This window comes from Rhinopithecus bieti, unplaced genomic scaffold (genome assembly GCF_001698545.2).
Source record: "Rhinopithecus bieti isolate Rb0 unplaced genomic scaffold, ASM169854v2 scaffold_3527, whole genome shotgun sequence".
Classification (NCBI taxonomy): Eukaryota; Metazoa; Chordata; class Mammalia; order Primates; family Cercopithecidae; genus Rhinopithecus; species Rhinopithecus bieti.
In genome coordinates, this window is record NW_016804488.1 from 1772635 (window position 1) to 1780449 (window position 7815).

The window sequence follows — 7815 nt, forward strand, 5'->3', positions numbered from 1 at the left end:
TGGCTAGCCATAAGTAGAAAGCTGAAACTGGATCCTTTCCTTACTCCTTATACGAAAATTAATTCAAGATGGATTAGAGACTTAAATGTTAGACCTAATACCATAAAAACCCTAGAAGAAAACCTAGGTAGTACCATTCAGGACATAGGCATGGGCAAGGACTTCATGGCTAAAACACCAAAAGCAACGGCAACAGAAGCCAAAATTGACAAATGGGATCTCATTAAACTAAAGAGCTTCCGCACAGCAAAAGAAACTATCATCAGAGTGAACAGGCAACCTACAGAATGGGAGAAAATTTTTGCAATCTACTCATCTGACAAAGGGCTAATATCCAGAACCTATAAAGAACTCAAACAAATTTATGAGAAAAAACAAACCCATCAAAAAGTGGGCAAGGTATATGAACAGACACTTCTCAAAAGAAGACATGCATACAGCCAACAGGCACATGAAAAAATGCTCGTCATCACTGACCATTGGAGAAATGCAAATCAAAACCACAATGAGATACCATGTCACACCAGTTAGAATGGCAATCATTAAAAAGTCAGGAAACAACAGATGCTAGAGAGGATGTGGAGAAATAGGAACACTTTTACACTGTTGATGGGACTGTAAACTAGTTCAACCATTGTGGAAAACAGTGTGGTAATTCCTCAAGGATCTAGAATGAGAAATACCATTTGACCTAACCATCCTATTGGTGGGTATATACTCAAAGGATTATAAATCATGCTGCTATAAAGACACATGCACATATATGTTTATTGTGGCACTATTTCCAATAGCAGAGACTTGGAATCAACCCAAATGTCCATCAGTGACAGACTGGATTAAGAAAGTGTGGCACAGGGCCGGGCATGGTGGCTTATGCCTGTAATTCCAGCACTTTGGGATGCGGAGGTGGGCGGATCAGGAGGTCAGGAGATCGAGACCATCCTGGCTAACACGGTGAAAACCCATCTCTACTAAAAACACAAAAAATAGCTGGGCATGGTGGTGGGCACCTGTAGTCCCAGCTACTTGGGAGGCTGAAGTAGGAGAATGGCGTGAACCCAGGAGGCAGAGCTTGCATTGAGCCAAGATAGTGCCACTGCATTCCATCCTGCGCAACAGTGCAAGACATCATCTTAAAAAAAAAAAAAAAAAAGAAGAAGAAGAAAAAGAAAGTGTGGCACACATACACCATGGAATACTATGCAGCCATAAAAAAGGATGGGTTCGTGTCCTTTGTAGGGACATGAATGCAGCTGGAAACCATCATTTTCAGCAAGCAATCGCAAGAACAGAAAACCAACACCGCACGTTCTCACTGATAGGTGGGAATTGAACAATGAGATCACTTGGACACAGGAAGGGGATCTTCACACATCAGGGCCTATTGTGGGGAGGGGGGAGGAGGAGGAATAGCATTAGGAGATATACCTAATGTAAATGACGAGTTAATGGGTGCATCACATCAGCATGGCACATGTATACATATGTAACAAGCCTGCACGTTGTGCACATGTACACTTGAACTTAAAGTATAATTAAAAAAAATAAAAAATAAAAGTAGAATTCAGTGAAACTTAAAATATAAAACAGTAGAGAAAATAAATGTAACAACAAAACCTGTCCTATAAAATTTTATAGCTGGTTCTTGCTGTTTCTGGAAATACTGACAAAAAATTTTAAAAGATGCAAGTCACAAATACGAAAATGAAATAAAAGTATTATTCTAGATTCTTTAGAATTTAAAACGATAGGGGGTTGTTATGACACCTTTAAGCCCATAATTCAATGAATTTAGAAAAAATAGAAGAATTCCTGTAAAGCCATCAAGCCTGGCATGTATGTTCATAGTAGTTTTATTTGTAATAACTCAATGTTGGAAATAGCCCAAATGTCCTTCAGTGGGTGAGAGGTTAATCAAACATTGGTACAAACACATTACATGTATCTACTCAGCAACGAAAATAAATGAACGGTATAAATGTAACAATTAGAATGAATCCCCAGGTAGTAATGCTGAAAGAAAAAAGCCAATCACAAAAGTTTACATACTATATGACTATAACATTTTTAAAAAATAATATTTTGGAAATGGTAAATATATTGGTATTTGTCAAAAGTTAGGTACAGAAGTAGGGGAAGAAGGCAAGCCAGTGTGGTTGTAAAAGAACAACACGAGGAGTTATTGTGGCCATGGATCTGTTCAGTATTTTAACTATGAAGCAGACTCAAAAACCTATGCCTGTGATAAGACTGTATAATAAAGAAATAAATATACATAAAAATAAGAAAATAAATCTGGGAAAATGTGAGTAAGATAGGTGGATTCTATCAATGTCCTTATCCTGGTTGTGATATTATTATTATTATTATTATTATTATTATTATTATTATTTGAGACGGAGTCTTGCTGGCTGGAGTGCAGTGGCCGGATCTCAGCTCACTGCAAGCTCCGCCTCCCGGGATCACGCCTTTCTCCTCCCTCAGCCTCCCAAGTAGCTGGGACTACAGGCGCCTGCCACCTCGCCTGGCTAGTTTTTTGTATTTTTTAGTAGAGACGGGGTTTCACCGTGTTAGCCAGGATGGTCTCCATCTCCTGACCTCGTGATCCGCCCGTCTCGGCCTCCCAAAGTGCTGGGATTACAGGCTTGAGCCACCGCGCCCGGCCCTGGTTGTGATATTATACTGTAGTTTCATATTATATTACCGTTGGAGGAACCTGGGCAATGTATGAACAGAATCTCTCTGTATTATTTCTTTCGACTTCATGAGAATCTGCAATTATCTCAATAAAATATTCAATAAATGAAAAGAGACAGTATAGTTAACATGGAAGGCTTAATTAATTTTCTCAAGACCAAAAATACAAAATCAACAAGCTTGTCTCTGGATGTTCCACTTCTAAGCCTTACATCATTCTTTTCTCCACCAGGATGCTCAAGAGAATATTGAAGAAGGCAGTGTGGGGGCGTGGAAGACAAGTGTCCCCAGAGAAGTCAGGCAGGGCCAGATACAAGCAGCTTTTAATCCACATTTCAGATGTTTTGCCATTATAAGCCCAAAGTTTAATTTTTTTGCAGTTTCTGAAAAGATTCATTCATGCCAAAATGGTATTTTCAGATATTGCTTCTCTGTACTAGAAAAAAATATTGGACTATGTGCATAAATTTATGAAGGAGCAAGGGAAGATAGAAAAATAGAAGTACTGTATGAGAAGTACCCCAAATGCATTTAGTAATTTCCATCCCACAGACTTTGATTGTTTTCTTTGCATGAGAATTTAGTATCAGTACCAACTTCAGGAATTTCTTGAATCTCTCTGTTGGACTTTTAAGTCCTTACACTTTCTGATGAATGCCTTATCTGTAGGCTTTCCCTCTACACAGATCTAGCTGCATTATGATACTTTTAATTATATCACACATAATGCAAATTACAAGCACAAAAATTGATTTCCTTCAAAACCATTTTTTTTTTGTTTTTTAGCATAGCAGCATGCACCTTAGCAGAAGTCTCACTGTTATGGAAATTGCAATGTTCACATTGAGATTACTTTTTGTTCTTGAGATATCTCATTGTAAAAGCCCATTCCTAATTTATAAGTAATTTAACTTTTCCCATTTTTTGTAAGACTGAGTGCATAGGTAACACTGAAGCAGACTTTTGAAAACTAATTCTTAATGATTTGAAATTAAATTGCCTATTTATTTTATATTTGCACATCTTTCACACTTCAGACAAAAATTAAAGATGACATGTTATTAATAATTTATGTAATAGAAGGTAAATGCATTTATGTGAGTCCTTCTGGAGATCACGACTATAACACTATTTCTAATCTATTTCTAAACTATACATGTTGCACTTTAATATTAAACCATATGATGTCATGCTATGATTTATATTCAATATTAGAATTACATGCTTAGAATTTGATAAATGAATATAAAATCTAAATAACTTTCTAGTGACATGAATAAGCTGTACACAATTTATTTTATGCTGTGAAAACCATTATAGTATGATTCAAAAAAGGGTACATGTAAATAATGACCAGAATACCTTAAAGAAATGGTCATTGCAATGTGCAAAACTCAATAGAAAGGTTGGCCAATTGGTAGTTTTGTTCTTTTATTAAGGCATATAGGATATCCAGAAATAAATATTCCCATTCAATTCACATCAGTTTTCTTAATTCATTTCCCAGGAGTTGTAGTAAATAGCGAGATTACAGGATGATGTTGTTTCTTACAACCAGCCTCTATTTTGTACCCAGTAAGGAGTAGGCAGATAACAGGAATAAATTTGCAGAAATAAATACGGTTTAGAATACTCAGTCCTTGCTTTCAAGAAGGCCCAGCCCCTGTTGGGTGTAGGAGACCAACAAATAACCGGACATGGTTACACAAAGTGCAACTGTTGCCATGACAAACATAAGCACCCAAGCTTTTTGGAGCCCAATTGGAAAGTAGGAAAAATATGTTGAAATGCCAACTTTGGGGCTTTGAAAGGTGGCCAAAAGTAGCCTGCAGAATGAAAAGGTGGGTGAAGAAGAGGAAGGATTTAGAAACTTCCTGGCAGAGCGCTGACTTTTAAGATTAAGCCACATTCCTGCATCATTAGAACAATGCATATTAAATCATTAATGCTTACAGGTATTCACATTGCTAAAACATTTCAAGAGGGGGTAAAATGACATATCCAGAAACTCCATAACCATAAAAAGTGATGCAAAATTGATGCTAATTTAACTAATATATAAGTTCATATCACTTATTTCTGCTACTGAATTTCATTACAAAATGAAAAAAATTCTTGAAGAAAAATGACACTAAATTAACATTTGTAAGAAACTTTCTATAAAGCTGATAATAGAAATTGTCACTACCTCAGTGCAGCTATCTGTAGCCCTAATCATCTTACACTTTTGAGAAATGTATTACTGATATGCAAAACATAAATGAGCAAAACAGTACATGCAAAGTAAAAATATGAAAAGTAATTTACCAAGGTGTAATAGACAGTCCGTGTGACGCTATAAACAAACCGGACCGTTGTAAACAAACATCCCTGTGAACTGTTTGTTTCACAATGAAAACTGCCTGCGGCAATGAGAAGATCACTATGCCCAGTCAGTGTATGCCATCAGATAAGTCCCAGTCTCAATGAACCAGAGAATTTTAACTTTCAAAAAGTTGTGTGAACAGTCATTGCATATGCTGAATGTAATTCATTTATAAGAACTTAACGTATTTCACATTGAGACTTTCAGAAAAATCAGCAAATTGACCATGACTTTTTTTAATGTGGAATGGAAATGATATTCTGTTGGAAAATATGTTTTCTCCAAAATAATAATTTAAAACCTTTGTTTTATTAAAAGTCATAAGAAACCTCCTTTCTGTTTACAACATATTAGATAATAATTCATTACATATATAATATTTTCCTATTTAGGTCTGCAAATTTCTATAATTTACTGTTTTAATATTTTGCAAGTTTAATAAATTGTACTTTTACTTTTACGTTTATACTGTTAACAAGGTGAGAGTTCTAGTGACATTGCTGTTGTGGGATAAACGTTATATTCGTAAGTCCTCAATTTTCATCATCATTTTAATTGTGGTTTAAATTATATGAGCAAATTATATTTTCAGTAAGTTTTTATGAATTTAACATAAATTCTAATATATTTAGGAATGTTCTCATGTTTGTTTCATAATTGAAGTCAAATTTCCTGGGCATTAAACGAGTCACAAATCTCTTCCCATGACACATCATGCTGCATTATTTCTGGACATTTAATTTACAAAAAAAGAACTCACAGAAGAACCTTTGCTTCCTGAATTTTGTAGTAAGCGTATCTGTGCCTACTTCTCCTGCTAAGCACAGCTAACATCCCTAAAAAATATACACAAAACAAACATAAAAAGACTTTGAAAATTGAAAAGAAAACCTCAGGCCTCCTAGGGGGCTGGAGATCTAAGGAGTAACACAATGATGGGCACCGTCTGTTTTCTATTTTTTGTCATATATTTCAGGTGGGAACTAAAGAAACCAGTCATCCAGAACTGTCAATGACTGCAGAAAAAAACAAGCCTAAACAAAAGCCTGCTCTTTCTAATCAAAGAACCAAGGAAGAGACAGCCTAGAAAAGTAGGAAAGTTTGAGAAAATAACCATTCTACTCTAGCCAAACACCACAGATAAAACTGTGGGCCCCATTCCCACTTACACAGATCAAGGCAGAGGGGGCAGTTTACACTCACACCCTCACACAACTATAATGAGGCAACCCAAAGTCACTCCTGAAGTTGTTACCGGAAAGGGATCTCAATCCAAACCCCAAGAGAGAGTTCTTGGACCTCATGCAAGAAAGAATTTGGGTGAGTCTGTGAAGTGAAAGCAAGTTTATTGAGCAAGTAAGGAAATAAAGAATGGGTACCCCATAAGCAGAACAGCAGCTTGGGCTGCTGGACTGATAATATTTATAGTTATTTCTTGATTATATGCTAAGCAAGTGGTGAAATATTCATGAGTTTTCTGGGAAAAGGGTGGGCAATTCCCAGAACTGAGGGTTTCTTACCATTTTATACCATATAGGGTAACTTTCTGACGTTGCCATGGCATTTGTAAACAGTTGTAGCACTGGTGGGAGTGTCTTTAAGCATGCTAATGCATTATAATTAGGATATAATGAGCAGTGAGGACGACCAGAGGTCACTTTCATTGCCATCTTGGTTTCGGTGGGTTTTGGCCAGCTCCTTTACCACAACCTGTTTTATCAGCAAGGTCTTTGTGACCTGTATCTTGTGCCGACCTCCTATGTCATTCTGTGATTTAGAATGCCTAACCCCCTGGGAATGGAGGCCGGTAGGTCTCAACCTCATTTTACCCAGTCGCTATTCAAAATGGAGTTGCTCTGGTTCAAATGCCTCAAACGGAGTGGCATCAGAGAAGACCAAGAAGAGGGCTGGAACTTTTATTCCTGCCACCCATTAGTGAAGTCTTTCTCACCCCCCGCAGTGTAAGTAAAGAGTACATGGGGAGCCAGGAATTCTACCTCAACCCAGAATTAACAAGGTACTCCTCTCACTTCCTGCTGTGGTGTCATAAGAGAAGACCTAGTGGACAGTCAAGACATTAATCACCATCCAGCAGTAATGAGGCCGCCCACACTTCTGGGTCTAAGAGGATATGTGTGGAACTGGAACTCCCAGACTTGCCCAGCAGTAATGAGGAGCTCCTCTCTTGGATGCCAGGGAGACTATTGCCATCCAGCAGTAATGAGACAGGGTGCCCCTTTCCCTGGCAGAGGGAGTCAGAGAAAGTAATTTAAAACTGAAGAACTGAATAAGGTCCAGAGCCTCGGGTTGTAAACATATGTTTTCAGATTTCAATAGAAAATCACTCAGAAACCAATAACCAAGAATCTCTAATTGAATAATAAAGATAATAGGTGACATCACTGACATGACAGAGGTATTAGAACCACTAACAAATATTTTAAATCAGCTCCAATAAGAATGCTTCAATGAGCAGTGACTGAAACCCTTGAAACAAATAAAAAGAAGGTTTCGGTAAAGAAATGAAAACATATCAGAAAATAAATAGAAGATATAAAGAAGAACTGAATGGACATGTGAGAACTGAAAATTACAGAAACAGAAACTAAAAACTGAGTAGATGTGCTCAAGATTTTAATGGAGAACACAGAGAAAATGATTAACCAATAGGAAAATAGAAAATTATAACTTGCACACCCTGAATAAGAGAGAAAACAGACCAAAAAAAAAAAAAAAAAAAAAAAAAAAAAAAA